This window comes from Tetrao urogallus (assembly GCF_951394365.1).
Source record: "Tetrao urogallus genome assembly, chromosome: 9".
Lineage (NCBI taxonomy): Eukaryota > Metazoa > Chordata > Aves > Galliformes > Phasianidae > Tetrao > Tetrao urogallus.
In genome coordinates, this window is record NC_136822.1 from 5,954,572 (window position 1) to 5,981,549 (window position 26,978).

A 26,978-nucleotide genomic window follows, 5' to 3' on the forward strand; every position below is an offset into this window, starting at 1 on the left:
CCCGTTCATTCCAGGATCATCAAGTTTCACTTCAGTGCCTGGTAAAATTACGGAGAAAATTATGCTGGGAGTTACTGAAAAACCACGTGAAAGACAATGTGATCACTGTCACAGCCAACATGAGTTCATGAAGAGAAGGTCCTGCTTAACTAATTTAATTTCCTATTAAGACAAAATTACTCATCTAGCTGACCAAGGGAAGCCAGTTGATGTTATTTTTACTACTGTTTCTCAGAATACTGTTCTGGGCAAAGTCACAATGTGATGGGTGAGCAATTGGCTGGTGGGTCTTGCCCAGAGGGTTATCAAACTGAGGTTACATCAGGCTGGCAGGCAATCATAGCAGAGTTCTCCAGGATTCCATTTTAGGGCCAGTACTCCCTCATGTCTTCACAAGAAGAGCTGTGCAGTTATGAGTGCCACTGTACAAAAAGGACATAAAGCTATTACTGAGTGTCAAAAGGGAGACAATAAAGATGGTAAAGGGTGTTGAGGGGAAGACAACTAAGGAATAGCCAAAGTGTCTCTTGGTTTATTCAGCCTAAAGAAGGGGAGACTGAGAGGATACTTCACAGCAGCCTACAGCTTCCTTATGAGGGAGGTGCAGGGAAGAGGCACTGGTCTCTTTTCGATGACAGCGACAGAACCCAAGGGAACAGCTTGGAGCTACAACAGGGTAGATTCAGGCTGGATATCAGAAAAAGGTTCTTCATTGAGAGGGTGGTCAAGCGCTGTAACAGGCTTCTCAGGGCAACAGTCATAGCACTGATCTTCCAGAGTTCAAGCAGTGTCTGGGCAATGCTCTCAGACACATGGTCTGATTTATGAGAGGTCCTGTGTGGAGTCAGGAGTTGGACTCAGTCATCCTCACAGGGCCCTTCTAACACAGCTTATTCTTCAATTCTATGAAATAAGAGCTATGATGCTTTTTTTTTTTTTTTTTTCCTCCATTTGACAAGAATAACAATGCATCTACTTCATATTGGCATTTGGAAGCGTTAAAATATTATGAGCAAGTTATTCTTGCTTGATAGCGGCCTCACAGGGTACCAGGCAAGCACAAGATCAAATTGTGCTGGACTGCCTAGACCTTTCCAGTTTTTGATTGCAGATTTGAGAGAAGGTGGTAGAGACTTAAGGGATTCTTATGTGTTCATTAGCACAGCTTTTTATGGCTTTATCTTCTGGACCTGACAGAACCTTTTAAACCTTTTACCCTCATAAGAGGATGGGAAGAACATCATCTCTTCTTTGCTGCATTATCGGTCTTGCCACCAAGAGTCATAAATAGTGTTACACTTCATAAATTCAAGCCTAACAACATCTGTATTTGTTCTGTTATATGTAATTGAGTGGGACAAAGGTTATCACACCTACCATTTCTTAAATACAGTTTCATCTTTGAATATCAATCCAGATGTAATATAGGTCTATATAGCACAATACAGAAAAGTAGGTAATATCAGCCCAATACCCTATCAGAATACCCTCACAATGCAGGAATTTTGCTTTTATTACTGAGGCCATCTTGTCTGCAAATGTGACTAGCTCTGCCAAAATGGTGCTGTGCTGAGTAGAAGTTCTCAAAATGTGTAACAGGTCCAGAACTTTATAATGTGCAAATTATTAACCTGACTTGTTTTTATTGTTTCATTCTTAGTGTTACAAATACAGAATGTGTATTTGCTATACACGTTCATATCACATTGTTTTTAAACTAACATGCTCCAAAAATGCATACACTGAGGATCTAATGCATTTCTTACACAAACAGAACTTCAGTTCTAGGCTGCATCAGAAGTGCAAATACAATTCCTCATATCCCAACAGCAATTTCATTTTCCCTAATAATTGCTAGATCGTTGTTTATCAGGTTCTAAATATATACTCAATTTTATCTTTTTCCAGTTTCACTGAAGTAAGCTCATTACCTAGTTTCAGCCTGTGATATACTTAATTATCTTGTTGAAGGATTCTGAAAGCTTATATAAATCATCTAATTAGTATTAGGTGTTATTTAGAATGTAATTCTCAAAGCTAGGTTCAGTGGCAGAGAAAAGTAGTGCATTGACTCTGATAGAATATATTAAACCCCTGAATGTAATGAAAGATACCACAGAATAAAAACAAAGATACAAAGTAAAATGCCATCATCAAGCATCCCCATTCTTGCAGTTCTGAGGTGATAATACACTGAATTTTGAAGTAAACTGGGAAACACAGAAGTAGAGATGCTTTCCTAGATTTCTGTTCCAATCTTTATGTTACTTGAGAAGCAGAGTTACTGAATATTAAAATGAAGAATCACAGAAACACTAAAGATATTTTCTTGAATTCAATATGACTTCATTAATATTATCTGCTACTCCAAAAACAGAAGGGCTGAAGCATTTATTAGGCTGCATATGCATTCATGCTGTTCTATGATGGAACATTTCAGCTCTCATTCACTTACAGAAGTCACTATGATTTTTAACTTCTGGTTATTGGGAAAGCCATGAATTGATACGTGGTAATGAGTTATTTTTTCTCAAAATGTTTCTTCACCAATTCAAAAGAAAAATCCCTCATCTTAGGATATTTGGACACAACATATATTCATGCTCAACCAATACTCCTTTGTTGCAGAAGTATTATTTTGATACAACATAGATCCAAGAATACCATATTTGAGAGTGAGATCCTTCAGTCAAGTATCCCTGTTCATTTTCAATATCACAGCTCAAATTCACAAGGTCAAACAGCATTCTAATAAAATGCCAGCTCTCATCACAGCAGTCTCTTTAAATCTTGGCTCTTTATGTGACTGAAGCACTTTCAGCCTAGAACTAAATTGCATGTTTTTTCAGAGACCTAACTTCAGGCTTTTCCCTCATAACACCCAACGTCTAATTTTATTTTCCAAGAAAAATCCTTTGTGAGATTTCCAGTTCTCCCCTTCTTTAGAACACTTAGTCACTCAAAAGAACTACAAGTAATTTTTGTAATAAGTTAGCATGCTTTGCCAGGTAACAAACTGCAAAGAAAGAAATGACTGAGTTGACTGGAACTGGGGAAAGCACAAAGTCCCCTAATTTTTGATACCTTGTACACCATTTGGGTAATGGCTTCATTGCAAGTTATAAAGAACAAAAGAACACCTTCATAGAAAAAGCAGCATCTCAAACACCATTCCCAACTGATCCAGATCGTCGCTTATCACCTATTTAAATTTCATAGGCTTTTCCTATAGGAAGATAATCCATTTCATTTGCTCTAGTTCAGCAGTCTACAACAGACCATTTATGCTTGACACACTTATAAACCAAATATTGTAGAAATTAACTTTCCAACATACAGAAACATTCCCCCCCCCTTTTTTTTTTTTGTGATTGTTTAGGCTCCAGCTTAGACTCTATTACATAAACTGTTCTAAGTACTGGTTGGAATTTCTAAATATCAAAAGGTAAAACAATACAGTAGTTCAAATACTCATAACACTGATTATTGTATTTTCGTTGCAGACCTGTTCTGAGCATTTTGTGTATAAAAAATAACCAAAGGTCATAACATTGCAGTAAAAAAAGAGAAGTGTTTGCAGTAGCAGGCAATCCAGCCTAAGAGACTTACAGTTAAGGTGAGATAGAGTTAAGAACAATCCTGAACCTGAATTCCTCTTAAAACATAATACACAGATAAAGCCCACGCAGAAGTACCCAAGAAGTTCATGCATATGGTGACACTACAGCAGTGTCTATGCTTTCCATGCACAATGCAGAGAGAGCCTGAGAGCTGCCACACAACAGGAAAGCTGCAATAGCAGGACAGTAGTCTAGCTTATGGATGGGGCAGCATCAGCCCCAAGCAAGAGTTTCATTAGCCAAGCTTCACCACGTACTGCAGTTCAGTTAAAACTTCTCTGATTTTTCTAGGCATGTAGTACATTTCACCCCTCAGGAGAGGGCGAAGTTTGCACAATCTCCCTGTGAAAGACTTGTGAATAGTGAGCGCTCCCCACACATTTGCTTCTTGAAGTTCTATCTACTTAGTTTATAATCTTAATTTATTTTAGGACATTTTCTGCTATAACGCCTTGCTAAGATGACATGGGATATTAAACTGTATGCAGTATAAATGGAATAGGTTTTTGCCAATGACATTATAAAAGCTGTGTGCAGCATTTTATGAAATATTCTAATTTACTCTGTAATGCCTCTGCTGCAGTTTTGCAAACATAACAGTGTTACTGAAAGAAAAGAGGTCACCACAACTGAGAATGCCAGTCATTCAACAACTTCATTCACACTCTGAGGTATTACAATTATCTCCACAGATCTCCTGGTGTCTCTTCAGTTCACGTTATTCATAATAAACACTCAAGAGGTAAAATAAATGAACAAACAGTATACGCTGGCAGTAGGCAAGTCTGACAGAGATAAATAACAGATTCCTCTGCAAAATTTTCAAATTAAAATACAGCATTGTATTTACAAAAAATAAAATGAGACGGTTTTGTATTGCTATACTGAGATATTTCCTTTAATTTAGCATAGGCCACATGATAACACAATGAGGCAATTTTCAAAGGCTTTAAAATAATTTAAAATGAAAATTAATTTAGCAGTTAGATCCTTGAATTTATCTTGCTTTGTAAATCCTTCACAACAATATGTTTTGCTTACTTCTATCAAACTATTTGTGGAGTAAAAGTTTTAGTCTAAACAAAAAGATTGCCATAATCCAATTGCTTGTTTATTAACTCACATTAGCGTATTAAAAAGAATTCAAACTCATCCATATAAAGACTGATTTCTTGATTGGTTTTGGGTTTGTCTCTGAAACAATACAATATTTGTATTGTCAGAACACCCTTAATGTATGTCCAGGAGAAGAGCAGAAAAAATTAATTAGATGAAATAGCAAATTTAACTGAGATGCAAAATGCAAAATAAGATTTAGAAGAGTCTGATGAAAACTTAAAAACTCTAAGTAATTTATCAGGATTGATGGGAAAAGCTTTCTGGGACAATTCTCTTCCCACCCACAATGCATACACAAGTTAATACAATTACATCATATAATAACATTGAAGAAGAAATCTCATCCCTGGATATTCAGAATTACCTCACTTTCCAATACACAGAGTACTACAGGCCTACTATTACAGAAATCAGAGAGAGCAGAGGATGCTGAATTATGAACACAATATCAGAAAGACTGATGGAAGAATCAAGTATTAAAAAGCTCCTATAATATTTAAGAAACAACAAACATGACTTCTTAAAATACTCAACTGAAACACACAGGAAGAGGAACGATAAGAAGAGCTCCTGTCTACTGTTGATAAAAATGCTTCATTTTTCAATTTACTTTCACTTCATTTAAGTATTTTGTTTGCCAGGCAGACTCTTTGCTGTATTTCTCCTTTGAATTTGATTGACATGTACACAATCCGAATTAAAGACATGTTAATTAAGTGATAGAACACTACGATTGAACAGTATTTGTTAAATGGGAAAATAAAATTCAATCAGGACTAAACATGTTTATACAAGGCAACTTCATTTCAAAAGCAAGGGATTATTCTAATCAGAAATTGATTTGGATGTACAAGTATACAATTATTAAAATAATTCTAAAAGTAACTCATCTCCAAGTAAAATGCCATTTTCTAAGCCAACAGAGCATGTAATAGTTTATCATTACAAGCAAAGTTTAACTTAAACAAAAGTTAACTGCAATTCCTTGCAAGCCTTATTTTGGAAGGGACGGATCGCATTTCCTCGCTGTGCAATGCAAGGACACAATGTTGCAGAGGAACGTTACTGAATGTTACAGCAGAGGAAAGCAAAAGTAATTTCTCTTCCATGAGGCTTTCCTTGTTTTTAATTACTGCAAATACTGAACTGCAGACACTTGTCCACTTAGAAGTCACCCAAAAAGCCTAAAATTTGCCTCAGTGTGGTGTTGACACACTCAGACGGTTCAAATTATATCTACAGAATTCACTTATCTCGTAAGAGTTCTCACAAACATTATTTCATCAACACAGTAGAGAGAAATACATTGAATGGCAGTATTATATAGAAGCCCTAGCATAGTGACTATACTGTATTATTTAAAAGGCTAGTGGTAATTGGAAGCATGTTTGAAGTGAAACCCATCTTGAACAAGTATTTGTATCTGTCAAAATCATTGTGAAGACCCTCTGGAATAGAATAATGTGTACATTTCCTAACACTAACTCGTGTAAAACTTTCTTCTGGGATTCCATATGCAATTATAATCTTAAAGAGACCAACTGTACTTCCAGTAACACTAAAATTAACTAGCTTTTCTAATGCGATATACTGATGCCACCTTCTTCACTGAAGCATTATTTTGAAATGAACTTGTGCAGTTCATCATACCCCTGGAAGTGTGCTGAGGATAACATTACAGAACACAGCGCATAGCATCAGATACGCAATTTCAGCATAAAAAAAATGTCATTTCCAATCCAATTCTGTAAGTTTTATACTTGGATGAACATTTTCTGAGTTCTTCTAATATTTAGCCAGTCACAGTTCTATAAATATTGATTTTGATGTCTTTACATACCTGTTCTTCAAGAGCACATTTTTTTTCTCTGGAGTTCATACAGGAATTGTGGGCTTCATCCAGAAGATTGATATTTTTAGTTGGGTACCCCCATGAGAACAAGCTAAAAAAGGTATTTAAGAAGAAAGAAGTTACTTACAGTTGGCATATTCAGACATACCTTCAATGCTTGTCTCTCCAGAACTGGACTCTTCTCACTGACTTCAGCTGCCTATAATTCAGGATATATTCGAAGATATTCACCTTGGCTAACTCTGCATGTAACAGCACTTTTAGAGAATGACCAGTCTGTAACTAAAACTGGGTTATATCAACATCTGCAGATATGGTACCCAACATCCTTCACCACTGAGTACAGATGACTACCTTGAAACCCTCAAAAATTTTGAATTTTAATTACAAGCTCTAACAACAATCAGTAAATGCTTTAGATCAGTTTTTATCAATTCCAATAAATTACTGTCTTATGAATATAATTATCAAATGAAATACTTAAAATCAAAATGAAGTTTGCACAGATGAAAGCAAAATTTGTCAAAGCTTGTTAAACTCACATGTATTCTTTCCAATTTAGTATAAGCTACAAGCACAAACAGCTATTCTAATTCAGAAGTGTGGCAACTTTCCAGATGAAAGTAATTCTAATTATCCTCAGCTACCTCACCTGTGCCTGAAACTGCACAGCTAAGGCTAGAAGTTCAGCTGCCTCCTACAGAAACTCCATGATAGGCTATTCGTGTCCTGACTGGTGAGATGTTTCATATTCCAACCCTTTTTGTAAGGATTTCTTTTCTTCTTATCAGTACTGTGCTGCTGCTATGTCACCATGGCACTAACCAATATGTTTTCAAGTTTCCTAGTGACAGTTACAGTTTACACGTTGTCATTTGAATCTATTGAGTGTAATGGAGCTAGGCATGCACTGTACACCAGGGACTTGGGAAGCCATGTGCTGCTGCCAGAATCCTGGGCACAAGAGCACTAAATATTTTAATACAAAATCTGTTATTTGGGAGAGACTCATAAAGTGTTCTTTAGTAGAAAACACCACAGTTAGAACAAGTTAAGAAGAAAGAGAAAGAAGTATGATGGCGTTAATAAGGCATTGCAAGGTATAAACATTATCAGGAAAAGAATGGAGACAAATCCTACAAGTTAATGCAGATCCAGGATAACTATAGAAAAAGTTTGGGCAAACGAGAGCCAGGGAAGACTGACAAATTATTTACAATAGCCTATGGCTGCCCCAGCCAGTTCAGTGAACACTGAAAAACGTATCTGCTTACAAAAGCCACCTTTTTTGTTCTATCTTCAGCATAACATTTTGACTGAATTAGTAACTGCCTTCCGTTTCTGCATAGTACTGAACAAATACATGATGACAGACATTGACTTACATGCAATGTTTTCATCTTTTTATGTGCCCCCATTTATCATATGCTGAATTATAAACCATGGATTTTTAGCACCTACAACATGTAATTTTTTTTTTTATTTTTAAATATAAAACTGAATATAAATCAAGGCAGTAATTTATTGGCCAGATAATTAACTCCTAGACATGCACAAAACATATATTATCCAGTAATTTTCTAACCGATGCCATTGATTCATAAATCAACTACATGATTTATGAAGTATAAAATCAAGTCTGTAACAGAACATTTTGGAAAGGGAGTCAGAATCAGACAGCTCCTATTCAGGGACCTTGCTTTTATTTCCACTTCTTGAAGCTAATAGAGTGAAAAACTGCTCTTATTTCTCACATGCTATAGCAACAGCAAAACATGAAAATGAACACAATCACTTCACCAACACTACACACAAATGAAGTATTTATAAAAAATATATATATAAGAGCTACCTTACCATGTAAAAAACACAAGTCTTCCTCTCCCAGGCGCTTCCAGATCATTAAAGCTAGCACCAGTTTTCTTACACTCATCACAATCACTTTTTTTTTTTTTTTTTTAAGAAAATTAAATCAATATTCTAAACAGTTATTCTTTCAACCTAAACAAAACAGCTATATCACCCCCCAAAAAAGACATTCTGTTATACTTTGTCAAACCTCTCCCCACCTACACTTTCTAAGCAGCTGCCTCTTTTGAAGTGCCTTTCTTCTGACCTACTGGGGGTGCAGCTCTGCTGCCAGGTGCACCTTATGCCACAGGTGCCCCTCGTTGGGCAGCACTAATTGCTGTGCCCTGACCTGCCTGGGGAGGGGCAAACCTTGCACAGGGACCTCAGCTCTGAGCATAAAGAAATACTGCAATGCATTCTTGTTCCAGTTCAAAGTTAAACATCTGGATGCATAATTAAAAGAGATTATTTCATTTATCTCAAAAAAAGAAAAAAAAGAAAAAAAAGAAAAAAAAGAAAAAAAAGAAAAAAAAAAAGAAAAAAAAGAAAAAAAAAAAGAAAAAAAAGAAAAAAAAGAAAAAAAAACTTCAGTAACTAAGCAAGTTAAAAACTACAATTAAAAAAAAATGCAGAGTAAGAAGTTTCTAGAACTACTTATTGGAACAGATATGGGGCTTTTAGCAGCCACAGATAAGCAAAAGCTGCACAACAAAGGCCAATGAACAATTACCCAAACTATACTTGCAATAATCTCTTCAGTTTTTGCAACAAGTAAAATAATCAAAGCACGCTCTGCTTCTAAAGAAGACAGCTGAAGGACAAACCTGCTCACTATCGGTGTATTTAATAAGAAAAGCAAAAAGAAAATAAGCCCACCACAGCACTTTGCTGGAGCAATGCTAAAATCTGGTCATCAGTGTTGGCGCTGCGTGCTCACATTAAATCCCAGAGCTAAAGTTTGTGTCACACCATCCAATGGACGTACTGCATCAGTCTTACTGCAAATACTTTGTAATGGACAAAAGAAGCCATGTAAACAGGTCCAGAGCCCTTAAATTTGAGAAGCTTTTGCCAAACTGCCACAAGCAGAAGATTTGCTTTGCTACAGTTTTTTATGAACGGCTTCTGGTAGTTAGTGAGGTTCTAGCGTGTGCACTACTCCATTCTGAAATGAAAACAATTATTTGAAAGATTATGTTACTTAGTTTTTCTTTGTGTTCCTATCATACTGAATTGATTTCTGTTCTTACATTCAGAAAGGTAATTTTGTTAGAAATGAGTTCAAATACTTCTAAATAATATTATAATTTCACTGTCATGATTCTTTTCACTCTTGTTTTTATGTTCCTAAAGCTCCTATTTTTAAGGTCTAAATCTTTTTGTCATCTTGAAGAATTCATTGTTTGCCCAGAAAGATTTAAAACTAATTATCTGCAGGACTAAATATTGTCACTCTGATAGAATCCTTGTCACGAACAAAGTGGAACAGGTCAGCAGTGTGAAGGTTGCACAGCTGCACACACAGAATTATTAGAAGACAGGAAAAGTGAGACATTTATATGCTTGGACACCTTTTGAAGACTGCTATGTTCACATTAGCAAATGTCTCCACAGGCATTTAAATATTCATGAGAATACTGAAGAAGTAATACTTAATTGAAAGGAAAAAATGTTGAAACAAGAAATAAAAAGTAATCCTGAAAGTCACAATATGCAAAATCATCTTTTAAATATAGACTTTAAAACAGAAGACATGAAAATAGATGTGTGCTGCAAAAGGCAAAGAGCATGTTATTAATGAAGGAAGAAGCATTTTTTTCCACAGAACACACTGGTTTGGGCTGGAATAGAGTTAATTTTATTCAGTTTTATGGTGCTATATTTTGGATTTGTGACCAAAATAGTGCTGATAACACAACAGAGTTTAAGCTATTGCTGAGCAGCGGTTACAGAGTCAGCCTCTGAACTACAAATTAAATCCCAGGTTCTGAAATGTACTTAAACCTCAAGGATGGAAAACAACATTACAGAAATTAGCACTGGAATAAATTTATTTTTAAAAAAATGTTTAGGATACCTAACATGGCCACCATAGTTCAGTAGAAGGAGGAAGAGTGCCTCAAATGACTTTTAACACCTCTTGAAAACTTATCTGTACAATGAGAGTGCAGCCTGCAGTTTGGGAACAGCGCCAGGGCTGAGCAACAAACAATGGACAAGTTTGAAAAAGGACCACCGATTTCTCTGTGCAGGTTGGAGGCTCAGTAAATCAAAGCTAGAAGTGCCAGTTCCAGCAGTTGTATTTCAGAGAGTGCATGACTCTAAAGTAATTCAAAGTAGGCAATAATCCATAATTTCTGAAGAGAAAAGAGAAAAGATCTGTTTACTTCTTAATAACAAGACAGAGCAGGAAGCTTACTGCAAAGGAAATTGAAACCACCAAAGAAAATGGAAATTGATTAATTATTTTTCCTTGGCTCAGGTAACTAAGCTCCACACTGAGACATTAAGGAACTGAGAAGAATCATCACAAAAGCTGCACATTTAATAAGACTATTGATCAACAGTCCATTTTTATATCTGTCCAATTTCAGAGCCTTTGTGCCACCAAACACTTGCATGTATGTCCAGTAACGTGGACTGAATCAATGTCACCATTCTCACCTGTGCTTCACAACAGATAATCCAAGAAGGACAATTTAAAATTATATGACAATCTGAAAAAGATTATTTTCAGCATGTATTATCAACAGAAATAAATCCATGATGATAAGCAAACATCGGCATAGGTCAGGTGTCCCAAGGTCTAGACGCCCGATTGCATATACTTAAATCTATTTCTGAGAATCTAAAGATATGGCCCTTGTTAAAGAAACTGAAGTGTATCAACAGTTCCTACTGACTTGGGAGAGAATTGAATTCAACAGCATGTGCATGCTTGATGTTAAATATTTTAACTGCCTTAATGAAACAAGTGGAAAAGATTGTAATTATTTCATACTATTCGTTTAGCTACCTAGTTTGGACCAAAAAAAATGCTGACAATATGCTTTTTTACTAAAAGCATTGATGTAATAATAGTGGCACTGCATAATGAGTTTTCTTTACAGTTAGTAACTCCATCAGAATATATTAGCTGCATGTCAACCATGAGAGTTTTCACTTTTTAGTGTCTCTGATATCACTGGTCCTGCAGTTCTACAAACTTGACTGAGAAGCATAAAGTAACAGTATACTGTTACAAATAAAAATTATTTGTCACCTGGCCTTCACTTAAAGAAAATTAAACTACTGGACAATTTCATCAGACTCTTCTTTTTTTGCCCTGGAAAAAAAAAAAAAAAACAAAAAAAAAAAACCCAACCTTTTCCTACATTTATCATTTTTTTTTAATCAAACTGAAAACAGGATCTTCAGTCAGACAGGAGAAAAGGCACAGAGGCTTCTTCAGATGTGGTAACACAATAAATAGTGAAATTCTGCTAAGGACAAGGGAAAAAAAAAGACAAAACTATGTTGATTGTAGTGTTACTGGCTAGAAATAAAACTATAAAGCTGACTATGTGTAATTTGAAGAACTACGAGGAAGTGAAGAACCCAGAAAGAAAAGAAGGAACAATTTGTGTGAGATCCATCAACAAAACCAAAGGAATGTAAACTATACTGCCATAAATGAATAAAATCTCCATTCTTTCAGAATCACATATTGGGTGACTTAACTCAAGCACTTCTAAATTATTCACTTTATGACCAAATAAATGAGTAGAGCTACTCTAGTTAGTACCTGAGCAGCTGAAATCCACTTAGCACAGCTGCTGATGTTGTTACAGCTACTGCAGCATCAGTTCAAGAGAAGGTTACAAAACTCATTAAATCTCAGGAAATAATTGACTGGTTCTCAAGTATTTCGAAGTCCTTGTTAATATGAATTTTTTAACAGATAGACCAGCACCTAGAAAGTTATTCATAAAAGATATTATTTTATTAAACATTTCAATACTTGCCCTTTAAATCTCCACAAGGTTCCTATGTGTTTAAGCAGTATTTTCAGTGTGTGCATTTGCCTGCGTTTGTGGCTGAGTGACCTCTTTGCAATACACGTCTGCACTCAGAGGTATCAAACAGCAGACAACAGCAGAAGGCACTGCGGACAGGCTAACAGCTGCCAACTCCAGACTTTATAATTGGTTACCATCTGGGAAATATATATTTTTTAAAAGCTACAGGTCAGTAGTTTTACACTGTGAATTTTTAAGAGACACAGCAGGAGGTAATTGAAAACAAAACGAAGATATACAGAGAAATAAATCAAAACAGAATAATACCATGAAATATAAAATTAAATGTTTTTAATGAATAAGTGATCAAAATAATAGTTAAGTCACTTGAGAGCGGAGCTATGGGAATTAACATGAAATGATCTCCGTGAAGACAAAAAGAGTGATTATCATAAAATATTGCTATGTCTGGCAAAGATAATTAAACCTACAAAGTGTAACTCTAAATAAGAATAAATTGAAAATGAGAAGTAAAATCCTGAACCAAAGAAATAAAGAACAAATGGAACAGAAAAAGAAATTGCAAAAGAAGCTGTGCAAAGGAAGAAAGTAATAATGATAAATGGCATGGCAAAACATGACAGAACACTTCCTGAGAAAATGGCTCAAGGGAACAAACTGTTCAGCTATAAAGAAAGTCAAAAGTAATCTTGCAGAAGTTGGGGTTTTTTTCTGCTGTTGTTTACTTGTTCTTTTTTTTTTTAACTTGTTGGGTTTTTTTTTGAAAGAGAAGCTGAAAATGACTCAGCTGTTCTGTAGAGCATTTTCCATACCTCTTCTTCTTCGTTAACCTAGAGGAAAAAAAGTGAACTGCATTACGTGACATTAGGAATGCAGTATCATTAGACAGTATGAAACCACCAGACTAAGCCATTAAAAACAGATAAATCAAGGAAAAGTATATACTGACAATCAGAGCTCATGGACCCAAACAGAATGTTTGGTGCACTCTGTTGTAATCTTTATTTGATACCTGAATACAAGGTACTGCCAGCACGTTTACCAAACACACTCTTCTCATTTAGAAGCTACAAACAGCATTTAAAATAAAAGTTGTTTAAGGAATCAGTGGATACCAAACTGAGTTTATTGCAAGAAAATAAACTGAACTGGTAGGCCTATGTACACACAGGTACAATGCCAGCTGAAGTTAAGGGCTTCAGATACAGCCAAGCAAACAAAGGATAGGCTGATTCTTTTACACAAAATTGTTTGGATATATTTACTTTCGAAGATACTTCTTCTCCTTCAGCTCTTGTTGGGAATTGTAGCTTATGGCATCATTGGAAGAGGTGCTAAAAGCATATGTAACTGAGTGGGAAATTTTTCATTGATGTCCTGAAGTGACACTGCCTGTGCAATCTCTGCCATTTGGCACTGGCGCCTTTCCTTCTCTTAATATCATCATTCAGAATAGTTTCGTCCTTCAAATTTTTAACTTGCATTTTTATTACCTTAACAGAACCAGCAGCCTATAAACTCACCCTTTATCTTTTTTTGTCAGTTGCCCGCTAGGTCTGAATTAATTAGGAACAGTGAATACTTTTCTCTATTAACCTGCTTTACAGAACTCTTATCATATAATGACCAAATACAAAATATTATCTGTATGATTCCAATAATCCTCAGTCACACAGATAAGCAAACACCATGAACACCCACAACAAGAATTTTACAAAGAGAAGCACCTTGTCCAATCTACGTAAACCCTGTTAATACAAACATGCATTAGAATTGCTCTTCTATGCCTTTTATCACCAACTAGACTTCAAAGCTGACCCTGCTCAGACAGAGGTTGGACCAAATGGCCTTAAGACATCCCTCCCACCTAAAATTATTCTAATAATATTTTGCCTAATGTTAAGACAAATTAAGGACAGAAATATCCAAAACCTCTTTTTGCAAATCCAATCATCAATCCAATATCCAATTCCAATTCTTTTTCCGTAATAAAATGTAAGCTCTCACTGATGTATCCTCAACAGCTGATGCATGAGTACACGTTGAAAACACAGTATTGTTTCTGTAGGTTTTCTTTTTTTTTGAAAGGATACACCCATGCTATTGCTTTTCTTGCAGTTACAGAACTGTTTATTACGTCTGGCAATTCAACTGCACCTGTGGCATCTGTAAAACTTAATTAGTTTTGAGGCTTTTACCTTTTCTAACTGAAACTGACCATTGGGTTGAAAACATCTTGAAGGCGATGGACCATATGATTCTTGAGAAAAGTAGTATGTTAGCAGTATAAAGCAGGGAAGGTATTCTGACTATGAGTGAAGATAAATATTCAAAGCACCAGGTTTGTGAGGAATATGAAATCGTATAGTACTGCTTATTGGCTCTCAGAGCATGCAGATAAAGGTGGTCAGTATCTTTTGTTGCTTCAAACAATCCTGGAAAGTAAATTTGAGTAGTCTATAGAAAAGCAGTCAATATTCCATTTGGTTTTCATTCACCTTTGTCCAAAACATGAAGAAAGAAATGTATTTGTAGAAAACAATTAATGGCTCCCATATGTACATGTTAGTTCAGGAGCCTATGTCATATAGAATCCTTCTATCTGACTGTCAAATTCCTGCTGTCCTTATCTGAGAAAAACTAACAATCAAACGAAATCACTTAAATGCATAAATGAAGACTGGATTTTTATTTTACAGAAAGAAATAATTTGACTTTTCAGAAAGTGCTGATATTGTTAATTTTCTTTTTTTTTCTTTTTTTTTTTTTTTAACCTGAGATGTGAAATCAATTTTCCATTTTGGGCTTTGCAGTTAATGCTAATGATCATCACCATCAGTCTAAACAATATTATTTTAAGCTCTTTGCTATCATGAGAAAACCACCCCTTATGGAGCATTTGCAATCTCAAGAATTACCTCTTCTTTCCCACCTGTGAACCAAAATCAAGCAAACATTTCCACAGAAAAATACCATGATGAAAATGTTCCCCATGCCCTTAGTCCTTTCAGCAGGCTATTGCTAAGAGGCAGCCCATAATAGCAAGCCAGCTGTTCACCAACTGAATAGGAAGAGGCTGTGTATTTCACAGCCTTTGCAAAGCTCAGTCATACAGAGTGAAATCAAATTGTATTTTCTTTTAATCAAAAAGATGACATACTTTCAAGATTAGCTACATTTGGTCTAAGCAGTTAACAAATGTTTATGACTTCTCACAGTATGGGTGATATTGCACATTTCATTGCAAACATATCACATTTGTGCAAACAAATGCAATACCAATAAACACGATAAAGCCCTTTTAGATAGCCCGTTTTATACACAGCTAATGAAAAACATTCCTAGGCAATATAAAAATTATTGAAACTACACTGGATTGGCCTTACTATAATTGAGATAACAATCCAGTCTGATTCGTATGAAAGATAAAACTGGCAGAACAAGCTGAACACAGATCTGAAACAACTTCCAGTCAGTACAACATACCAGTGGACAACATAGAAAGAAAACTGAGAATAAAACACAACCAAGGCTGAAAAGCTACAGAAACATCATGTAAATATGGTACTTGGAGGTTGAGCAAGGTATCTCTTGTAAGCCAAGTGGAAATTCCTGAAAGTGGGAAGGTTGAACCAGATGTTGTTACAAAAGATTTCAGAACCACCGTAACATACTTCAGCTTTTCAAGCAAGTAGTAGCAACAGCAGCAGCATTCTTAATTAATTAATTAATGGAAATATTTTTACTGATGCATCTGGCAGATTAGATAGCAGAAAAGTAAATGGTAAAATCTACATCAGGATATACCTTTCTGAAGAAGATAACTAGATGTACTGAGTCTTGCTGCTGAGGACCACGTTGCAGAGGGAGTGAAATAAAACATCCTCGCTACTCCACGTCTCAGAGAAGCACCATCTACTGACAGCTCAGGATAAACTATACTATAGTGTCAAGCAGCGTTACTGCCATGTCTCCACTGAAACAGAATTATGCAATCTGTACTGCAAAGACTAAAAATCTGTCAGAAGGGTTACCACAAGCATCATTCAGGAAAGGTTTTAAGGAGAAGAAAAGGTGGCCGTACTTCCCAGTTTTTCCCTCCTAAAATGGAGAACTACTGGACCCAAATTGCAGAGGGGCTGCATGGTTCATTGGCAGGTGATCGATGGTATCTAGTTATTAAGGCAGATATAAGACTAGGTATAGAGTTTATTGAATACCAGTCATGAAAATAAATTATTCAGTGAAGAACAGCAAAATGCATCTATCATTTATACGATTAATATTTTTGTAGGTCTCTAGCCAGCTTCACTGGATATGGTATTGTTCAGCTGTAGGTCAGTACTATGAACCAGGTTGCCAGTGTAAAAAAGTGATTAATGATTGATAGCTAGATGAAAGCCTTTCTCTAGTTCCGATAAGAATGGAACCAAAAAGGTTGAAGCTGTATGCTTGAATATAAAAGAGTAGTAGAGAATTTAAGAACCAGGAAATTCTAACCAGCTCTGCCACACACTGCCACACACACAGACATTTAAACGTTCTCTGCCACAGGTCAGAAACACCATGCAGTTTAAAAGTGAGATTGGGATCTTAACAACACACCTATTATGCACACTGAAGAGTCTGGAATCCAGAATGTCTCAGTGCTTGCTCCAACTTGTGGCAGTAAGAAAGCTCTGGCCATTTTCAATTTGGTAACAAGTGTGTCACTGATTTCCACAAAGCAAGAACTTCAACTTAATCTCTTAGAACAAATTTTCTGTTTTCACTTCAGAAAGGGCTCTCAGCCTTTGGAATGGACCAAATCCCCTGTGATGTACTTTTACAAGAGTTCACTTTAACTTCCTGGTCAGCATCTTCCTCCCTAAAAAAAAAACCACAAGGTCCTGACTGTAACAACATGACCCCAAAATGCTTAAATTTTTCCTCCCTCCTGTCACCTGAGTTCAGTAAATTCTGTCTTTCATTAATTACATTTACTGTAGTTCAACTCTGAAAAAAATTCTCTTGCAATCTTCTCAATGCAGAAGAGCCCTTAAACCGCATTGCTTGTGACTGTGATTACTTCGCATATCAATATTGCTTATCCTCCCTGCCAAACAGGTCTTTCCATTTAGATATTCCCAAGTGACTGCTTTTGAAATAAATGCCTTCAGGTATTTTCCTTCTTAAGCACCCACTAAGTGCAGTTTTAACAGTCTTAAGTAAACAAGGTAAATTAACATCAGCGTTGCATTTCTCATTTGGATGGTGATTTTAATTGCATAAAAGTTTAATAGCACATCAGGCGGTCTGAAAGATGTTGTAAACAATCAAATTACTTCATGGATCTTGTTTACCCTAACACTTATTCTAAAAGAATCTGTACCTATCAAGGTTTAAAAGAAAAAAGAAAAATTACATCTTTCCATTTCATCCCTCGTTTGCCTTATTTCAAAAATTTCTCAAGTGGTTTTGAGGGCACTCAGCACAAACTGTCCTGGGATCGGTCACCACTATAGAAACACAACAGGATTGCAGGAATGACAGAATTTGAGTTACCTGGAATTGCACTGAAGATGCTTTCCCTCACCTAAGTGCTCACACTGATTCCAGCTGTGCTGTGCCCCGTCAACAAAAAACAAAAAAGTATTGTCAACAAAACAACACTTTTCTGGGAAGAGCTTCTCTTTTAGTTCTCAGAAAAGCTGAAAACTTCCACAACAAAGGGGACAGGAGAGGATTTCAGGACAAACAGACTAGCTTCAGAAATAAAAAGGAGTAGGCAGTATCTATTGCTATTTAAAGTCGAGCACCAAATAGCACGTGGAACCATGTGAAATGCCAGGGAAGTGGCTGAACAGCAAAGTCAACCAAGCTTTAAGAGGGCCACATTTTCTGCCCTACAGTGCACACGCCAGAGAAGACCAGAACCTTTTAAATTCATAAATACATTTTATCTATAAATACATGTATTTCTGTTTTGATACATAACCCATTAAAACACCTACTTTTTGAGTAGCAAAACCTCAAAGCAAACAGAAGACTGTGAGCTACATTGATTTATTCATTATTTCATTGCTAAAGATGGAAAGGAAAAACATGTCTCAGAGGAATTTCTGCTTTAATGAGTACCACAGGATGTTTCTCAGTGCCAAAATACAGCCTTTACAGAGAGAAGGGGGAAAAATACCAAGGGAGAAAAATCACCAGCACTAAGGGAACCAGAGGTTGTGGAAGGGACATTAGCAGCATCAGATTGTCTTTGCTGAGTCCACTTCTGGAAAGTGCTCCTCACCAGCCGGTGCTACACATCTACAAAGCAGCCTTATTTTGGAGCATGAGGCATAAATGAATACCAAGCTTACTCTGAAACAGGCCTTTGAAGCTAGAATATATGCAGAAAATCTCTCCACATGTAGTAAATGCTGCCTTCCTGCAAAGCAATTTCTACCAGGTCAATTTGGGGAATTATTTAATACAAATTATCTAAATAAATAATGCAGGAATAAACCCATTGAATAATTAAACTTTCTACACATCAGTTCAAGTCTAAACTAATTAAAACCTTACTGACAAGCAGCAGCATTACACAATTGTTTATGATCAGACTGGTTAAAAGAATAAACTTGTAAAATAAATATGATTCAATGTGACTTACTAAAGTAATAGATTTGCCCTTCCAGTATCACACATAATGTGGAAGACTGTTAAACCTGTCATAATTTTTCACACTATTCATGAGCCTGCTAATCAACTGCAATTGATAATATGAAATATTTAACTGTGTAATGTTTTACTAAACTGTGTTCATGAAGCGTTAATTGGGAAGTTTTGCTAATATGATAAAGAGCTCTTACAAAATATGGGAGCTTTGGTTCTTGATGGATTTTAATGCTGTATATTTTGCAATTTTGGTCACAGAATATCAAAAGCAAAAAGGTAATACCATGAGAATGTACTGTGTAATTAGCAGCAGTAATTACGCCTTACATCAACAACATTTCAACTGATGGTCACAAGAGCAGATACAGGAGTCTAAGCTGCCTCGTGGCTCCCCAGAGATCTGGAGAAGGCCAAGATGATTAACTTTCTGCAGCAAACTGCCCAGAATTTACTCCAGTTAAAGACATAAGAAGTTAAGATGCAACACACAATTTTCAAGGTGTACACACGGCTGATCTGCTGGCTGGTTGCAATTGCAATTAACACAGCCTGTGTGAGGGATGCCTGTGAATTACAATGTAAAAACAACAAAATTAGCAAGGTGTAGCAGAAGAAAACCTCAGAGCTTCTCTTTAAAGGGGCCTTACAAGACAACTATGTTCCTCAATGCTATGCTTTCTCCTTCCCCTTCACACTCTCACTTTTTTCTCTAAAAGCAACCTGGTTTTGCTTTCCTTCCTTTCTTCCAGGTCATTTCTTCAAGTATACTTCAGCTACCAGCCTGGCCTAGAGAACTCCAGTATTCACTTAAAAATGAAACCACGAGAAGCAGTCATTCTGAAGAGGTCTCTACGACAGCAATTCCCTACCACTGCTGTCCTACCTCACACCTGTGTTCAGGGCAATGGCTCTAATCCACTGCAGAGATCTCTCAGAGTATCAATCCTCCTGTAAGATATTGCCCATCTCCAATTACTATCTATCTTTTGAGAATATCCAACAACTCCAGTTATCCAGAGGGAACAGCCTGAAGGGTCAGACAGAGTCCAGAGGAAAAATTTTAATCAAAATAGATGACATAGGATTGGTTTCTAAGAAAGAAAGGTAGACTTGTCCAAAACAACGCTTACCTATAGAAGCTCACTGAATTTTCTGGAGTCTCAAAAAAGATATTTTGCGTAATTCTAGTTTCCCAGACAGAAACATGCTTCATATTGCTCATCAGCAGAGAGTTCAGGCACTTGGAGGAGTGTTGCTTTTTATACATGTAAAAATCTCAACAATTTTAGCAAGCACCAGATTGATCACAAGGCTGAGACCAACTTGGCAATATGTGCTCAGTAAATTTTACCACAACTCTGCAGGTTGCCATATACCTAAAAGTCCAAGACAGATACAGTCTTCAGAATTGACCCCAAATTGCTGGAAAATGAGCAGAAACAGAAAGGACTTAGTTCTGTTTTTTAAACTTGCCTGTTTTCTGTTGTTTAGATTGAAATATCTTTGAGATCATGAAAATAAGTACAAAATGAATCTGATATCACAATTGATGATGGGTAGAAGGAAGGGTAAATACAGATTCAAAGTAAAAATCGTGGAAAGATAACACCAGCAGTCTGCAATGTGAAGTTAAGGTCAAGCACTTCAGCATCTCAAACTACCCTTAGAAATGAATTGCCTATGTTACTATCCTGACTCTTTTTCAGTTTGAGGGAAAGTCCCAAAACTCCAGGTAATTAGCTAATACTGCCTGGATGAGCATGAGCCCAGGGGCTGTAGCCAGGTAATACTCCTTACCCTGCAAAAAGTCTTACTTCATTAAAAGAGTTTATAAACTTCTGACAACTTGTTATAAGTGAGGGAGTTTTTTCAGCTGTGGTGAGAACCTCTCCCTGCAGATTTACTGGTAAGTCATATACTTGATACACTTGATATACTATTAAACTTACACTTGACATTATGTCTACGCAGTGCCAGCTTCCTTGCAAAGTGTGCCGACAAGTGCTACAGACATTAATATTCAGGACTGGGCTTAAAATCAGTGAAGCTGACTTTAATGCCAGACCATGTTTCTTAAAGAGAGGTTCCAGTGAGATACAAATGCAAAAGATGAGGGCAATATGTGAAAACAAGCCTTTGTGGCATTTATTAGAAGGAAAGACCACAAAATAAGGGAACTGTTACATGACAGTTATTAGACAAAGCTCAGACTACAAGTTTCTACTGGTTTCTTACAAGACTTCAGCTGAAACATGCCAGAGTATTATTCACCTCCTCCAAGATAAAGCATTCCCACTAGCACCATTACGCCTAAAATGTAAGGAAAAAAGTAGCGAGAACATTAAGCTCACCTTCAGAAATCATTTACAGTACTGCAGTCATTAAAGAGAAATACTTCTGAAAATAAATCCCAATAAAAAAGTTCCAGCTCATGCTACATCTCTTCCACCCTATGAACGTTCCTCTCACACAATCACTTTGTTCAAATCACATGGAAGAACGTAGAGCTGAAACAGGTACAGTATTGCCACCATACTCTCTACATTACAGGGAGTGAATGCCACATAAAAATGCTGCTAGATGTAAAGAAACTGGGGGCTCCACATAAGTTGCAATAACAGCATCCTCGCTCCCAAACAGCTCCAGACTGCACAGATGAGCAGATGCATATCCCCCACCGACTTCAACGGGACACGGTTTGACAGTGGTCTAACTTACCCATGCACATAAGAATTCTACTGGATGGAACAGGATGCAAACAAGCAGCTGAAAGCGATATTGCTTAGTTCACTGGAGACTTTTTGCTTCACAGCAAATTGTAAATTTACTGTAACAACTGCCATACTCTATACCATACTGTAATATTGCTTTGATGGGTGTTTTTAAACATTCATTAAGAACGTATGCATGTCAGTGTTTCTATGTGCTGTGGAATACTGATTTCACAAATAACTCAGCCTTTAAGAACAAGCCTGACAAGGAAGATCTGAAGATGTCACATCTAGTCTTGGTATTTATATATATCTTATTAAATGAACTTCATATGAACACATTCACTACCCTCACACAGCAATATTCCTCTCCTTTAAAAGTGGGATATGTAAGCACGAATAGGCTGTACAATATTAACAGTTTTCAACAAAGCTGATAACTAGTCTCCAGTTTCCTGTTTAAAATTCCCAGAAAGCATTCCTTACTGTCCATATTAGAAACACAAGCATACATATCAATTATTAGCAGAACCATTTTCATTGCTGTAGGAAAGCTGATGACATGCAACAGGTCTTCTACAAGTTCAGACAGTTCTCAAGTATTTTCTATAGCAGGAAGTACTGGAAGCACAGTATGAAAAACTGTAAGGGAACGCTTTTGGTCTCACACTGATGGTGTTTACATTTCTAAACACAGCAATACTCTGTTCATCTTTACATGGTAAGCTTAAAAAACATCTGTATTTCCACTCTTTCTTCCTAAGTGTTTCCTGCAATGCACTCTTTCCCCACTTGAATTTTGTCAGTTCTGGATTTTTGGACATATTTAAATGTTTGCTCTGTATTTTCCCTAGACAGTAATGGAAGTCTGCATTCTACCAAATGGCCCACCACATTTCTTGTAGCAAACCACCACTGCGACTAATTGTATTGAAGACAAAGATCATTAAAATCCAAAGAGGGTCATCGCATGCTTAAAACGGTATAAAAGCGTATACAAGAAATCTCACTGCATTACGTTATTGTTCCTAGAATAAAAAAACTAAAGCAGAATTTGAAGGAAATGTTGATCTCCCTATTCAATACCTAAACAAACACAATGTTCCAAATGTCACTGTCTCAAAAGAGAATGTCCAGTAAAGACTGATATAATGGATAACTGCTTGATTGCCCTTAGGCTTTATGAGAGGCTTATAGAAAGAATTTTGCTTACCTGTACTGTCCTGTGAACATGCAGTCCAGGAAACAGAAAACTCAGGACAAAAAAGTATTTTATATGCCGAGTCGGAGGATTTTGGTTGCGCTGCACCTCACTTCATATTGATAGGCTACGTGTCCATGATTTAAATGCATTATTCTTCCTAGAAAGCAGGACCAACTAATCTTCAAGCCCTTCCCCTGCCCTCCAGGCACGGGCCGACACTTCCAAGGCTCCTCCTGCAATCGAGGGAAAGTTCCACGGGGCAACGCCTGGTCTCTGCTACGGCAGCGGCTGCTGTAAGGAGCTGGCTGGCCCTCCAGTGGTCTTCTGAGGGGACAAGGTCTATTTTCAGCCTGGCTGGGGCATTTTACACAACCACAGGTGCAGGAAGGCATCCCATAGGAGGTAAAAGATTTTGGTTTCCAAAAATCCTGACAGGATGATCTTGTGCAACACACTGTGCCTCTGCACTGCAGTCTGACATCCCGGTGGTCGATGGCACAATGCAGAGCAGCCCCTGCAAGTCACCGGCAGGCAGTGCAGGGCTGGCAGGTGCTGCAGGAACCCTGCTGTTATCCTCCATCCCTGCATTGCATAAGCTGACTCTGAGAAGCCATTTCTTTTGCTTCTTTTGCTCTGGGTGTCTACACACAGGTGCTGGCTGCGGGGGCTGTGAGGAGAGGAACAGGTGGTCCCAACCAGTTCCAGAAGGTTCTGCTGCAGGGCACGGCTCAACCAATCAGAGGCTGGTTATCAGTGCAGCTGGACAGAGGGTTTGGCACAGGGAAAATGCTGCCTGCCTGTAGGAAAGGAGTGAGAAGCCGCAGTATGAGCAGGGAGCACGTTGCTCTGAAGCAGAATATTCCCTGAGGGAACTGCGTGAGGGAGAAAGTAATGCAACCTGGGAAATAAGCAGGAAGAGTTGGAAGGTACAACGCAATTAGCAAGCTGTGACCTAACTGCAGCTAGAGAAACGTGGTGGGATGATTCACGTGACTGAAGGATGACCATCAAGGGGCACAAGAAGAGATGGGCAGGGAAGGAGGGGCAGGGCAATTGTCCTCTATGTTAAAAGGTGGACAGAATGCAAAGAGCTGCCTATGAGAAACAGGTTGAGAGCTTCTGGGTGAAAGTCAAGGACCGGAGCAATAAAGGACATCTGGTGGTGTTCTACACACTGCCTGAGGAGGGGGAGCTTGTAGATGAGGCCTTCCTGCTTCACAATCCAACATGAAATCTGGAGCACACCATCTCCCAAAGTGAGAGGGAAACAGATGTCAAACACAAGCATGGAAAGGAGGAGGTGGTCCTGGATTTTACCCTTCCTCACAAACTATGTCAATGGACAAATATTACCAAAAACACAAACAGTCTTGTTCATATTGTTCTAATACCTTACTGCTTAACATTTCTGGTCACAAATCTTATTCTTTGATCAAGTGTTGTAAAATCCTATGAGTGTCTTCTTGGCTTTCCAGCATACTTTCTGAATAATTTTTTTTTCAATCTCTAGTTGTGAAAAACAATCTTATAAAAAGCAGGCTGCAGATGGAAGCCTAGCCTTTGCTAAAGAGAACCGAGCTTGTTAGAGCAGCTTGCAGAATCCCAGATGCTAACTATATTTTTAAAGAACTTTTAGATACATTGAGGACTAAAAAAAATAGTTGGAATCTGTAGTTACTACTCATTGTACAAGGGGATTTGATAGCTTTGGTCATGGGTGCGTCATACAGTCCACTGCAAGCCATTTTAAGACTCACAATTCCCACAGGTTTTCAAAGTTATGTCAGTTTTTTGGCTGCCTTGTAGTTCCAGTGACAAAACTTGGGGGACTGGCACTATTCTGTATGTAGATGTCTACACTGACTTCTGTGACATAGTTTAAGGATTTTCTGAGGTAACAAGAAAAAGAACTTCAAGGTTTTTTTTAATGCACGACTTCAGATCAGAAATATAAAAAGCTTAATTAGGAGCCCTTAGAGCACGGAGTTTCTAATGATACTGCTGAAACCTACTGAGAACACACCAGTAGGTTAAGGGGCCCACTCAGATTGCCATAAGGATCTCACAAGTGGCAGTCATTTAGCTTTTCACAATTTGTAAGAGCTTTTCTGAGAGAAATAACCTGAATTCCTTTAGGTGTCTGTTTGTGAATATATAAAAGTATGATATATTCGACCTTTCCTGTAAAAAGTCCAGCTCACTTCTGACTTGTGTCTAGCCTCCTTTGTGCCAGTGCCTGAGAATCAATGGTTCAGATGGCAGTTACTTATCCCTTTGTGTATTCCTACTTTTTATCATGTCTTTGGAAGATTTCTGCTTTTGAACAATCCCTTTGCTTGCAAGGTCTTGCAATGGAAGCTGTAGCTGCTGCTTTCAAAATTCAGAGAAGCAATTTGTACTCTAACTCAACACAATGTGTTTGCTGCATGTGTGTACCAGCACACATGGATCCAGCTGCTACATGCTCTGCTCCTGCACTTGAGGCTACTACAGCTGCAGACTCCGTATTGAAATAAATTTCTGGGCATTTTGTTTGTAGTAATCTGCCTCTCAGAGACATCTGTGTTTAAATTTTCACACCCTAAAACTGCTTTGGCTATAGCTGCAAAGGTAGTGAAGCTTCCAGGCTGAGGAAACACGCTGTTGTTTCTTTATCAAAATTTGAACACACAATTGTCAGCAATGCAGTCCTAGCATAATTTCCCTTTCTTAACACCTTTTTTCCTCATAAGTGACTTCAGATCCTGCAGCATTAATCAAAGACTAACACAGAAAATGTAAATAACACAATGATACCCAGAGTAGATGAGAGTCCATAACCTCGGGCAGCTCAGTTTTATGCTGCCTGGGGAAAATGAGAGTCCTGCTGGCATTCACACTGAATGGGATCAGCCAGGGTGTCACAAACAGGTGTGTTTTACTTTATAAATTTTACATCTTACAAATAATTACACTGCCCAACAAACCATTTGATTCAATCATAATAAATTTAACTGCAAGTAACTTTGAGTAATTATACTAAAGCCAGGATTGAGCAGAAAATACACTTGATTCAGTCGGGAATTACCTGATAAGAGGATGTATCAGACCAAATGGACTGAGTGGTAACCAGGATAGGTGCACTGTGCATTAACTCAACAAGTGACTCTCTTATAAGCCACAACACCAACAGTGTAAAATGCATTATACAACAAACTCCTCTCAGAGATCCATGTTCTTTGTGCCAAGTTTGTTTTGTTAGAAGTGCCAAACTGGCAATATTAGAATCCAAGCTCCTCTTTTGTTACAAGAACTGCAAAGAGGAACAGCAGCTCCTGTGTACTGCTGCGTTTCAGTTCAGCCCCAGAGTGGCTGCTTCCAGAGACAGGAATAGCTTTTCACTCACAATATTAATTCATTACTAATTAAATATGATTTAATTTAAGTCTCATTACTACCTTGTTACATACTAACTTATTAGAATAACCTTACTTCTGCTACAGTGGTTACAGCTAACAACAAACATAGGCTGATTTTTAGATACTTCGCACCAGAAACCATTTTATTCATACTGCAGAGACCGAGCAGCAATGTGAAACAGCAATGTGAAACAGCTTGAGCTATGTCGATGGGATGAATTCAGCTGTGTAATCTGTGTGGAAGAATTTCGTATCCCATTATCAGTATCTCAGGATGTCTAGTCCCAGAACGTGGTAACAATTCCCTGAAAATAATTATGTGAATTATTGCATAATTAGAACAGATACTTCTTACCTGTATGCCTTGATTTAGCTGTTCCAGAGACAAAGTATTATTCCTCTCAAACAGCTGATAGCTCATCGGTCACATACTTAAGTTACTGCAATGCTTATTCTTTGAGAATTCACTGGAGCAGTTTAAGACAGAAGGCTCACAAATGTCTTTGACCTCACGTGAGGAGAGTGACTCAACAAATCAAAATACACATAAGATATA